General features: G+C 32.6%; 1 long non-coding RNA gene across 1 annotated transcript; it reads left to right on the top strand.

Annotated features, from left to right (window-relative positions):
* The first annotated feature begins 443 nt into the window (after positions 1–443).
* LOC144962906 (uncharacterized) lies at positions 444–5,980 on the top strand. Its single transcript, XR_013643541.1, has 2 exons — positions 444–563; positions 3,138–5,980. It is a non-coding gene; the product is annotated as an uncharacterized LOC144962906 (long non-coding RNA).
* Positions 5,981–11,910: the final 5,930 nt, after the last annotated feature.

Genomic DNA, 11,910 nt, shown 5'->3' with positions numbered 1-11,910 from the left:
TGTTTTGGGTTGGTTTGATAGTATTTCCATTCCAGCAATGAGCCAATAATTTTGGTTTCAGACCTGCAAATATGTACACGTCTCTATGGGCTCATTGTTGTAATGGATATACTCTCACACCAACGCAAATTATTGCCCAAAACAAGAATGTTTAATCAAGCCCATAATTGTCTTCTGTTATCAGTCATGTGTGCTCGTCGGACGCAACCGACCTTGGAAGTGAAAGAAAGCGATGCTTAATTTGAAAACAAAGTGGATAAACAGCTCTCTCTTGTTAACGCCAGTTTAACTTGCGTTGATGCATTTGTATATTTGTAAAATATTTACATTTGCAAATAAGTACCCACACGTCGACCTGCGTGTTTTCGTGACTCACATGTCGAATAACGCAAAATCTATCTGGCAATCTTGTCTTGCATCTGGCAACTCGGATTTTAAGAAACGAAAGTAAAAGTTAGAGGAAAGGACGATTGCTTGTGAGACAATTATCGGTTGACTGGAGCTTGTTCTTCGGTGACCTAGCCAATATTAAATGAAAGAATCCATATTATTTCATCATCAATGTGAGACATATCAGAATTACTAGTTTATTGATCTTATAAGGTCTTCATACACCCACCTCGCAGCTGTGGCTGTAGTTTTACTGTAGTTGTATCTAAATTATTCACGATTATTTTGATGGGGGAGTTATTTTGGCCGCCGCTGGTGATGTGTGTTGTTGGTCACGCCTTAGACTTATCGAGAGGATGTCCAGTGGGGGAATTGCAATAGTAATAGCAAATTTTGAGTTGTAAAACTTTGGAACCGTTTATCCTAGATCTAAAAGTAAGGTATCATATTAAATGGTTTTTAAATGCCTATCTGTCTGTGTAAAAAATAATTATTTAGATATCTAGATCTAATTTTTTATTTTTGAAAAAAATATCAAACCACTTCTCTCTAGGTAAGTGTAACGGTAACTGTGATCCTAACTCCCCCTCATAATGAGGCTCATTACCTCGGGTTCCAACCAAGTTTATGAAATCTGGTTTGCTTTCATGTATAGTATGAATGCTATTATGAGTTCTCTTTTTATCTCTTTTTATTTTAATAGGCTGTCATTGTTCCCAGACACCTGTCTGGGAATAACGAAAATCGGTTATCCCCAGACACATGTAGCAAGTGGGCATAAAGATTTTATGCAAAATGCCAAACTAGGCGTGAAAAATATCAAATATTCTGGAAAAAATGCGAGTGGTTATTTGTGTCCCAAAACAGTCAATAGCAATTGGTATTTAACACAAGATGAGAGTAAATCGTGATCAAATGTCAATCCAGCTTTTTTCTTTTAAAGCAAGTGGATCAATGAAATTTCTTTTGTCACTTTGATCTGAAAACGTCAAACTGGCAATTCGCCTTTTTATTTTCAACCAGGGAGAAAGTTGTTAATCATCAAATCTGTTCATAGTCCACCAACCATTTTAATTTTTACTACCTAGGCCTACCTACCTGTTAACTTTTTATTGATCATCTTTTGTTTCTATAATTTGTTTATTCTGGCCACAATTTTGGGGATATTGATGATGGTCGGGAATTTTTTTTTGTTTTTTTTTGAGCGAGTCTATTCTCTTCTCCTTTGGAGAAGGATGGATGGGAGATTTATCCCTTGCAACGCTCTGTAAAAAGAAGACTGACTTTAAAAAAAAAAAAGTAGCGGGACCAGGATTCAAACCCACAACGTCGATTCTGGTAAACCTTCCAGGGCAGACGACTTAACCATTCAGCCATGACACCCACTTCGAAGTCGACGCATATTGTGTATATGTAGTAACAACTTATTTATTGTTGGTTAATTTTATGTTTTTATAGATATTTTATTAACTTTCCTTATTTCTATGTGCATTTGGAAACATTCCATATTCTGGAATATGGATAATTGTTTAAAAGTGCGGAGTTTCAAATATGTGTCTGGGAATATCGAATTTGTTTTTTGCAAACTTTTTCATTATGGGTTGCTATTTTCAGGAGGGGTGGATAATATTTAAAAATAGCAATCCATTGAAATTTTCTTACCAATGAAATTCAGTGTACAGTTCACTCCGGATAATAGTAACACCTTGGGATCAGCTAAAATGTGGCGATTAACTGAAGCCGAGTGTCCAATCTACTATGGCAACATTTTACACATTAGTGGTATACACAAACCAGATGTTGTGAATATTGTTCTTAGTCCACCACAGACTGAGCAATATGATTAAAAAAAAAAAAAAAAACATTTGACAGCCCTGTATACATTTGTCATGCAAAAACAGCTTTGACTTTGATGCAAGTCGACGTCTTATTCAGATTGATTCACTTTCATTTTTCTGTTCTTAACGTTTGTAAGAGTCAAATAGTTAAGCCGTGATGAGAGACAATAGAGCTCTCACCAAACTCATTGATCACAATGCACAATTGTCAATCCCAAAACAAAGGATATCGCTCAGTCTCTCTTTACAACTGTTATTGTTATTGTCTACCTGTTGTAAAGACTATGCCCAGCCCCCCCACCTTCTATCTAATGGCCACAGATTACATCACAAACCCATACTGCAAAGCCCCTCTTTTGTCTCTCTAATAAAGTGGTGACACACTACTGTCGCATTAAATCCCGCTCACTCTCGATTTTTCAACTTATCACGATTTCTTCCATGATGAAATTTAATCATGATATTTTGTTAGATTGATTTCTTGAATTTACCACTTTTGAGGGCGAAAATTTGTTGCGATTAACCGAAGTTTGTTGCAATTAACCAGTGACTTTTATATAGAATTAATTCGGTTTCTTGGGAAATGTTGCGATTAACCAAAAGCTGTAATTAACCAAGTTGCGATTATCCTGAGTGAACTGTACCTTTATGCTATCCCAGCTACCAACAGTTCCTGGGTTATTAACCGAGATTCTTAAGGGCTGAACATCAGTTCATGATTGGCTTCATCGCTTTGTTTTGCATAAAAGCCACCCTATGTCATCAATTTGAATCATCTCATCAATCACTAATATACTCTTCAAAATGTCTCCTTTTAATTTTTCTTCCATGTCATGGTTGAATGTCTATAAGGAATTGTACTTTATTTTTATAATTTATATTTTTATTTATGCACCTTTTTTTTTTCAGATTATTCCAAGTGCAGTTAGATTTGCTTGAAAATCAGTGCTTCAAGTAAAACATAAATTTACTGGTAATAACAAACAACCCACCTGTAATCATGTGGCCAGTTGTAATGGCAGCCTTACGGACCTATGCACCTTATGTAACATTACCTGCTGCTGCAGTGATAGGGTTCATTGGATATAATATTGAATGGACCATTCGAGGAAGCAAAAACACAGCCTTCAAAGCTGAGAGTACACAAGAATCAAGGAATGAACGGACATTAAGAGAGATTGAGATGAATGATCCAACAAAAGTAACTCCTCTGAAGGATAAAGCAGACATTCCAAAAACTATTTTGGGAAGAAATGATTTGTCACAAAATAAGATTTGATTAGTTTGTTATTTTGATGTTTGATATATATAAATTTAAATTAAAAATCCAAATGTGTTTATTATACATGGCACCGAAAACTGTACTGAAACTGAACAGTTAGCAAAAAGCCCCGGTACCGTGATATAGCCTAAATGGTGTTACCGCTTGCTGATTACAAGAGATGAAGAAGTTGTGATTGAGTAAGGGGAGATCACTGAGTAGGAAAAATGTGCATAAAACATGCATTAAAATTTTTTTCTGTGACTGGATTATCAAATTATGAGTCAAGTTTTCTTCAATTTACTTAAATATTCATCTTTCTTCTTTAAAACTGCTTTTAAATGAAGAAATTACATCCAGAAAATAAATTATTAAGGTTTTGATTAAAAAGACACCTAAAATCTAGTATTTTACCAAAAGTACATTGGATAAAATGTTAATTTCATTATAATGTCACTGTACAGATTTGATTTTTTTACGTTAGGAAGCGTTCACATATTACGTCATCAAAAATTTGCCCTTTTTAGACCCCCCCCCCTCCCCCAAGTCATCACTTGTCATCATTGACCTGACCCCCTCCCCCCCCTCCCCCAACAGATGATGACGTCATCTGATTTAATAAAAACTAAAAGATACTTTAATTTCACAATATTTATTATTCATTTTTCAAACCATAAACATTGATTATCAACGTTTGATAAAACACATTCAGACATTTTATTAATTTCAGAAACTGTTGATAATTTATGTTTTACGATACAATGGGGACATAAAATTTTAATTTGCAAAGATAAAATCTAACAAACATTATTTAAATTAGGCTACTTGGTGCAGGTGCTATTAAAAAAATTTCAGAAAGTGTAATTTAAAATAGTATAGGAGGCAAATTATTTTATAGCATATTAGTCTTTTAGTGGAATGAATTTCTGTTTCAATTTCCAAACATAAAATTAATTGATTCAAAAATGTTTCTGCCTTGGACCTCTGGCAATGTACTATAAATAGTATCATCAATTTCATCTTCATCGTCATCACTTTCTCCCATTTGCTGTTCTTCTTGTATGCCGCATTTTCGTGAATGGTCTTTCATTGCTGTGATCGAGGAGTGATACAATGAACATTTAGGGCAAGTTCGCCTTTTGAGAAGTGATACCCCTTACCCATCTTGTTTCTTGAGAGATGGGCAATACTCATCATAGCAATTTATCTTTAGCTGTTTTGAAAGGAACAAACTTTGAAATAGGCTTAATATGCCTATGTTTTGATGACATCATCTTGGGTCTGACCCCCCCCCCCCCTCCCCCATGTCAACACATGTCAACATTTGGTAGACCCCCCCTCCCCCCTAGCTGATGACGTAATATGTGAACGCTCCCTTATATAATAGTTAACATGTTCTATTTTTTTCATAGTGAAAACAGAGTTGCTCGTTAACAATGGTTATTGAGTTATAGTCATTTGAAGTGAAATAGCTAAATTCCTTGAAAGTCAAAGAATGTTATGTTACTGACATACTAAATAATTTGAATTATGTCTTTAAATTGTTACATGTAATCCATATAGTATTTTTAAACCATAGATATCCTAAAGCCAATATTTATCACAGGTTTTCCATCGCAGAAAGGACATCAACAATTGCTTGCGAATCTTTAGATAGGACAATGGTATGTGAAGCTCTTTTTTCTCGGATCCTTTCATCCAACGAGCAGGATTTGGTAGCTGGGATTGTTTGATCTGATATTACTTAATTCTAGGTCCACCATTCCTCGACAGTCTATAGCTCTAGTTGGCTACTAATCACCCGTCTGCACGGCAGAAATAAGGTTATATTGAATTCGAAATGGACCACATAGGCTAAGCTACCACATCACAGTTTCTTTCCCGGCTTCTGATTGGCTGATACATACGGTGAAAATAACCTCCTTTACTATTTTCATCTAATGGTGAGAATAGCTTGTTAAGCTATCTTCTCAAAGATTAATTTAGAGGGTTTTCCATTTTCCTTCCCTTCTCATATCGTTTAAATGAAGAGACAAGATAAACAAGGGATTTTGAGACAAAGAGATTTTTAGTATTGTGATGAAAAATGTGACTGAGAAGAGGGCAAGTAAGTCCATCAGAACATTAGAATCGATGCTAGTGAATAAGATACAGAATTGTGGAAAATTAAGTTTGTCCAAATAAGAAGACACAGGAAATGCAAAAAAAAAACAAAAAACAGTACCAGTACAATAGAATTTAAAACCTGTAATTAAGTTGTAAAAAAAATAAATATTAGGATGAATGAAGACAGACTTCAAAGATTTCAAGATGCTTTTTTATCCATAATTTCGGCACAGACTGTTAGCAACTGTGAGGGTGCTATTGTTAACTTGAATGACCAATTGCTCAATTGAATAATTTGTCGGTTTGTCTGTACAACTGATGTTTCATGATGCCATATCAATTATGCACATATCTAATAGAAATAAAATACATGTCCAAGATGTTACATATTTTTCTTGGTTTTTTTAAATTTTTTATCTTGTTATATTTTGTTATTATAACATTTTAAGAAAATCATAATAATAATGATGATGATAATAATAATAATAATAATAATAATAATAATAATAATAATAGCAATCATGAAGTAATAATAATAATAATAATAATAATAATAATAATAATAAATAATATAATAATAGCAATCATGAAGTAATAATAATAATAATAATAATAATAATAATAATAATAATAATAATAATAATAATAATAATAATAATAATAATAATAGCAATAATGAAATAATAACAATAACAAGTGGTTGAGGCATTGCAATGTGACACGCTTCAGGCACTTTCATTTTTCTTCTTGGGCAAGATTATTAACCCCCAATTTGCTCACTTATCAGACGTTTGTTTGATGGATTATTATATTCTTGCCCAGGAATGGCATAATATATATATATATATATATATATATATATATATATATATATATATATATATATATATATATATATATATATATATATATATATATATTTTAGTCATATAATTTGGAGTCCTAGCTTTCTTTTAATTTATTTTGAGTTGATACCCATGAATTTCCTTCCGAACAACGATTTTATTGCTACATCTTTTATACCCCAATGTCATATGCCCTTTCCACGTGGCATGAGACCACTTACCTAGGATCAGATCTGGGCCTCTTATCTGTCCCCGCGGAAAATTGCAAATGAAAACCCAAAAAATTGCGCCCAAAATTCCAAAAATTGCATGCAAAAAATGCAAAAATTGCAAGGAAAAATTGCAAATTTAAGACATTGTTTTCAATAAACAGCGCACAATAATATATTCTTGCTTTAATTCTATGACAAGCACAGTCCACCGATTTTAGTTGGTATGTATTATACAGTATTGTGTCCATAAATTACATTGCATTGATATTGACATTGCATACTCAGAAAAGAAATATTATGCCAGGTGTATACAGGGGATGCCACCAGGAGATTTTGAAAAAAACCCAAATAATACTTTAACACAAATGCATGGATTCCTAACATTTATGTGGTAGAAAAGCTCATAAATTTAGAAAAATATTATTATTATTATTATTATTATTATTATTTAGTATTATTAATATCATATTATTAAAATTATTATTATTATTATTATTATTATTTTAGTATTATTAATATCATTATTATTAAAATTATTATTATTATTATTATTATTATTATTATTATTATTATTATTATTATTATTATTATTATTATTATTATTATTATTATTTTTTCCAAGTACATCTATACATCATAATAATACAGTGGAACGAGGTCGAGGGGACCGACCATAAAAACTTTCTATTTCCGAGTTACATGAATCTATGTTTATGGTAGTATATTAAACACCCATAATAATAATTAAATATATATATATACAATATATATATATATATATATTATATATATATATATATATATATATATATATATATATATATATATATATATATATATATATATATATAGAATAATATATTGATGTTAGCAATATAGCTATTATTAAATAGCATCTTTAATAGTTTTGTGTGACGGTGGCAGTAGTACATGGTTAGCATTATATGATTATATGTGACTCCAGAACATGGAAAATTGCAAAAAATTGCGGCAATTGTCAAAATTGCGAAAAATCGCAAGCGCCGCGATTTCCTGGAGGGACAGTCTTATGGGAAGGAGATAGCCAGATGAATGTATATATATTAATATATTAAATTTTAGTGAGATATAATTTTTCTGTCCTAAATGGCCATTATTTATTTTTATAAGCATTTAAATTGAGTGTTTCCCTTTGAGTTGCTTTGTTGTGTGACACACGGCTTGGGCGGCAAAAGTTGAGTCTTTGGAATAGGCTCTAGATTCACATTCTCACTGCACTAAGGTGTTAAATGAGTACCTAGTCAGCGTTATTAATTCTGCTGAAAAAAATTGCAATAGTGCCTTACAAGCATCATTTCTGATCCTAAAGTGCGGCTGTTGGCTTGGGACTCTTTCTAAAGCGCTTTCAGGACATAAGTGGGTATTTCACTATATGTTGGTTTTTTTTTGTTTTTTTTTCTCGAGGATTTCATACTTGCATCAATGTTGATCTTCTTCCCATCTTTATCCTCTTCTCTTGCTTTTTTTCTTGGGAGTGGGAGCTTTTAGTGTTTCTTAACACAACATCTATAATATTTGACTACTGTGTATTCCATTATCTTCCGTCTAGCGCTGAAATGTCCTATGTCACAAGCTCCATAAAATCCTTTAAAACAAACCTTTTCTTCATTTTCTTTGACAACTGTTGTGTAGTAACCATGTCTTCCTCTGTTACAAAAACTGTCACTTGTTGATATAAAACATAATGACTCAGAAATTATAATGACATTCACAGCAGTAAAGGATACAATAACATTATCCGTCACCAGTCAGGAACAAAAGAAAAAGAGCAATTGGTGTTTTGTTCTTTTGTCAATATTTGTATCTCTCTTATTTATGTGTTTTGTTTCTCATAATTTGCCATCACTCTCTCTTTATTTCAAATTTTATCGTATAACCCTCTTTAATTTGACTTAGTATGTGACATCAAAATCATGATTTTAAAATATATTTTTTTGTAGGTACCTACCATATGTCATTAGTATTAGTGAGAAAAAATATCACAAAACACATATCATAGTCATAGGTGGGAATTGAAAATCATGGTTTCAGAGGGATCCACAAAACGAGGGCTCAAACTCAAAGAAATTTCGATTGTAGTTGAGGCCATGACTCAAGGTGGCAAATGTTTTGAAAATGATGCATTTCAGAGAACAATACATTTTAAAAAATTGTAATCATCTTATCAATATACCCCTTTGCATTTTTCAAGATATCTAGAACAAACAGCATGAGCAATTTGGAAGGAATCAATGTGTACTTCACTGTTTGTACCTTTATGAGTGAAAATCTATGAAAATTTTATACCAAGAAAATGCCTCAAAGATGTTCTTTTAATATGAATAAAATTGTGTAAAAATTTAATAGTTATTATTGTTTTGAAAAGTTATGGAAAATGAATTAAGAAAAATCATAAATTCATGTCAAATGTTTAACTGGGTGGGGTCTTCTGACCTCCCACGGTGAACAAAGCGGTCACGTTCTATGTCTTCTATCCCCTATTATTTGTTTTCCTTTTCCGTGTTGCTCTCTTGTCTTTGTTCTAGGTTGAGATTGCTGAGAGGGAGACAAACATATACAGTCCATGCCACCTTTAAGCACGGTCATTGGGAGGAGACAGGGGTGCTTACGTAAAGCCGAAGCGTGCTTGAGTTCAAATTTGACATAATCCAAAGGTTTCCCTGAAATACTGAATTAAATTTCACGAGTTATTTCCCCCTGTTAGTCTTGATCACTCAGCACCACTCAATGTTGCTGCATTATTTATTGTTTCTCGTCTTAGTGAAGTGGTGTTTGTTTGGTGTTGTCTTTTATTTTCTTTAATTTAATTTTTATTTTCCTAATTCATGGGAATAATAGGATTCAACAGTCGTGATGTTACTTCCCTCGTAATGACGCATTGTATCTTAGTAACTGGTTCTAAACCATTGGAACAATGGCGGATGCCCTAATGAAATACGTCTCTGACGAGCATAAAAGTGTATCCAGAGGACAACCATTACACTGTCATGGCAGTTTTTTGCATTGCAAAATTTGCAATGTTTTGCAAATTTTTGAGATTTTGCACACAAAAAAAAAATTAATAAATAAAATATATATATATATATATATATATATATATATATATATATATATATATATATATATATATATATATATAATATATATATATATATATATATATATATATATATATATAGTGGGGACCCGTGATGATAATCTTCAGCGGAATTCTGGGATTATAGGATTTTTTCATAAATGTCCCGTTGTTTTTGTCATGTCAAACATTTTCTTCTAAGTGGTAGTTCAGGGGGAAAAAAACAATATGCCTTCTATCATTTTTTGACACCTCTGCTCAGTTGCATGAATTTTGATGACACTCCTTTATTTATGACGTAAGTCTAGACACACTGGCGCCAAATGTCAAAAGTAGCACGAGATACATGGTGGCCATAGATGAGAAGATGATCGAAAGGGAAGGGGATGGAGCAAATGGGTGTAAATATTTGTGTACTTTTCAGCTGCACAGCATGACAGTACATTTGGCGATTTTATACGTTTTATAAGCGTGTCTTTTTTTTTCCTTCCTTTTTATTGTTGTTGTTTTTGATTGGTCTGAATTTGTTAATAAAATTCATTACAATGTGTCTAATTATAAAACAATATTTAAAAAAAAATAAAAATCAATTCATCAATTCTCTCTCTCTCTCTCTCTCTCTCTCTCTCTCTCTCTCTCTCTCTCTCTCTCTCTCTCTCTCTCTCTCTCTCTCAGCCACCCTTCTATCTTCATATTATATTATGTTTATAGATATCATTTGGTAGAGATAATAAGTTAGGCTGATCGACTTAAGAAATGATTGTTTAAATGCTAATTTAAATTAGCTTTGTTGATGGAATAAGTTTTGCAATTGATTAAAGATTCTTATTTCTAAGCTGCATCATCACAAGGTTGCAATAATTAATACAGACACTAGCCGGGTTTGTTATGTAAAAACAAATACCTCCTGGTCTTTTGGCCAAAAGTTTATCATAATCTCTTGATATAGTGGGCGACATTATAGTTATAGGCCTCTACATTGTTTAATTGGAAATGACAATTCAATAAATTATATTTGCAAAAGGTCAGGATGTGTCTACTTAATGATCAGAAGTGCTTTAGGACTAATACTATATTAAATAATTATGAATAGTTATATTTGCATTAGATTTGGACTTGACTGACGGGCCAGTAGATTTTCCTCCTTTTTGACAAATTGTCATTATCATCACTGGGGGACTTGTGCTTGTGTCAGGATGAAACATTTAGATAATCTCACTGATAGCGTGTCCTTCCTTTTTCTTGGGTACTTTAATTGTAATTCTAGAACTTTTTTTTAGATCCCATTTTCTTCCTTTTTACTGGCGCTGATATGACCTTACATTTGTTACAAGCGCCGTGAAACCCTTAAAAACAGACAAATACATTTCTCTTTCATGAACTAATTATGGGTTTTTAGGAAAATGAATCGCAATTTTTGGCAAAACTTTTGGCAAATTTTTCTGTTTTTAGCTTGCAAAATTTGGGATTTATTTTTGCAAAAAACCGCCATGTCAGATTACATATAAACCTGATCATTTTTAAAACTTTTATCTGATCACATTACATGTGAAAAAATCTAGCCAGCATGAAGAATAAAAAGTACCAATTTTCTTTGTTTAGAACCAAGCTAATCGTTGCTGGGTGGATGTGACATCAGACTATTGATTCTTATTGAATAAAAATACTGAGTTTGAAAACCTGGAGTAATTTGTCCTTGGGGTGAATGTTGATGTTGGAGAGGGTCAGTCTTATTTGGGTGAAAGGAATTCAGTTATTGAGATGTGAAACAATGCTCTGTTGCACACCTATTGAAATGGCCTTGACTTAAGTTTTGAGATGTGAGATCAGTCGATTCCATAAAAACATACAATATTCAAGCTTTGCAACAGCTGTGAGGAAGAGGGCATTTTGGTCACCACCTCCACTTCGTCATTCACCCCTCATCCACCTCCACTCGGGATTGCTTATTTTACAGTGTATTTTGGAAATTTCACTGTCCATTAATTCACCAGTCTGTGATCGGGAGTGGAGCACAATAACAATTTACAATCACAATCAGATACAGTCTTGTATTGAAGCTGAAGCGTGCCTGAAGCCAAAGTTACTGTGTTTTAAGGTGTCAAGGTGAAAGACAGCATGGTCTGTAATACCTTTTTATTCA

Source organism: Berghia stephanieae, chromosome 1, assembly GCF_034508935.2.
Source record: "Berghia stephanieae isolate SIO BIC M18660-M18661 chromosome 1, UCSD_Bste_1.3, whole genome shotgun sequence".
Lineage (NCBI taxonomy): Eukaryota > Metazoa > Mollusca > Gastropoda > Nudibranchia > Aeolidiidae > Berghia > Berghia stephanieae.
The sequence above is the reverse complement of the archived record's forward strand: the minus strand, read 5'-3'. Positions and strand labels throughout refer to the sequence as shown.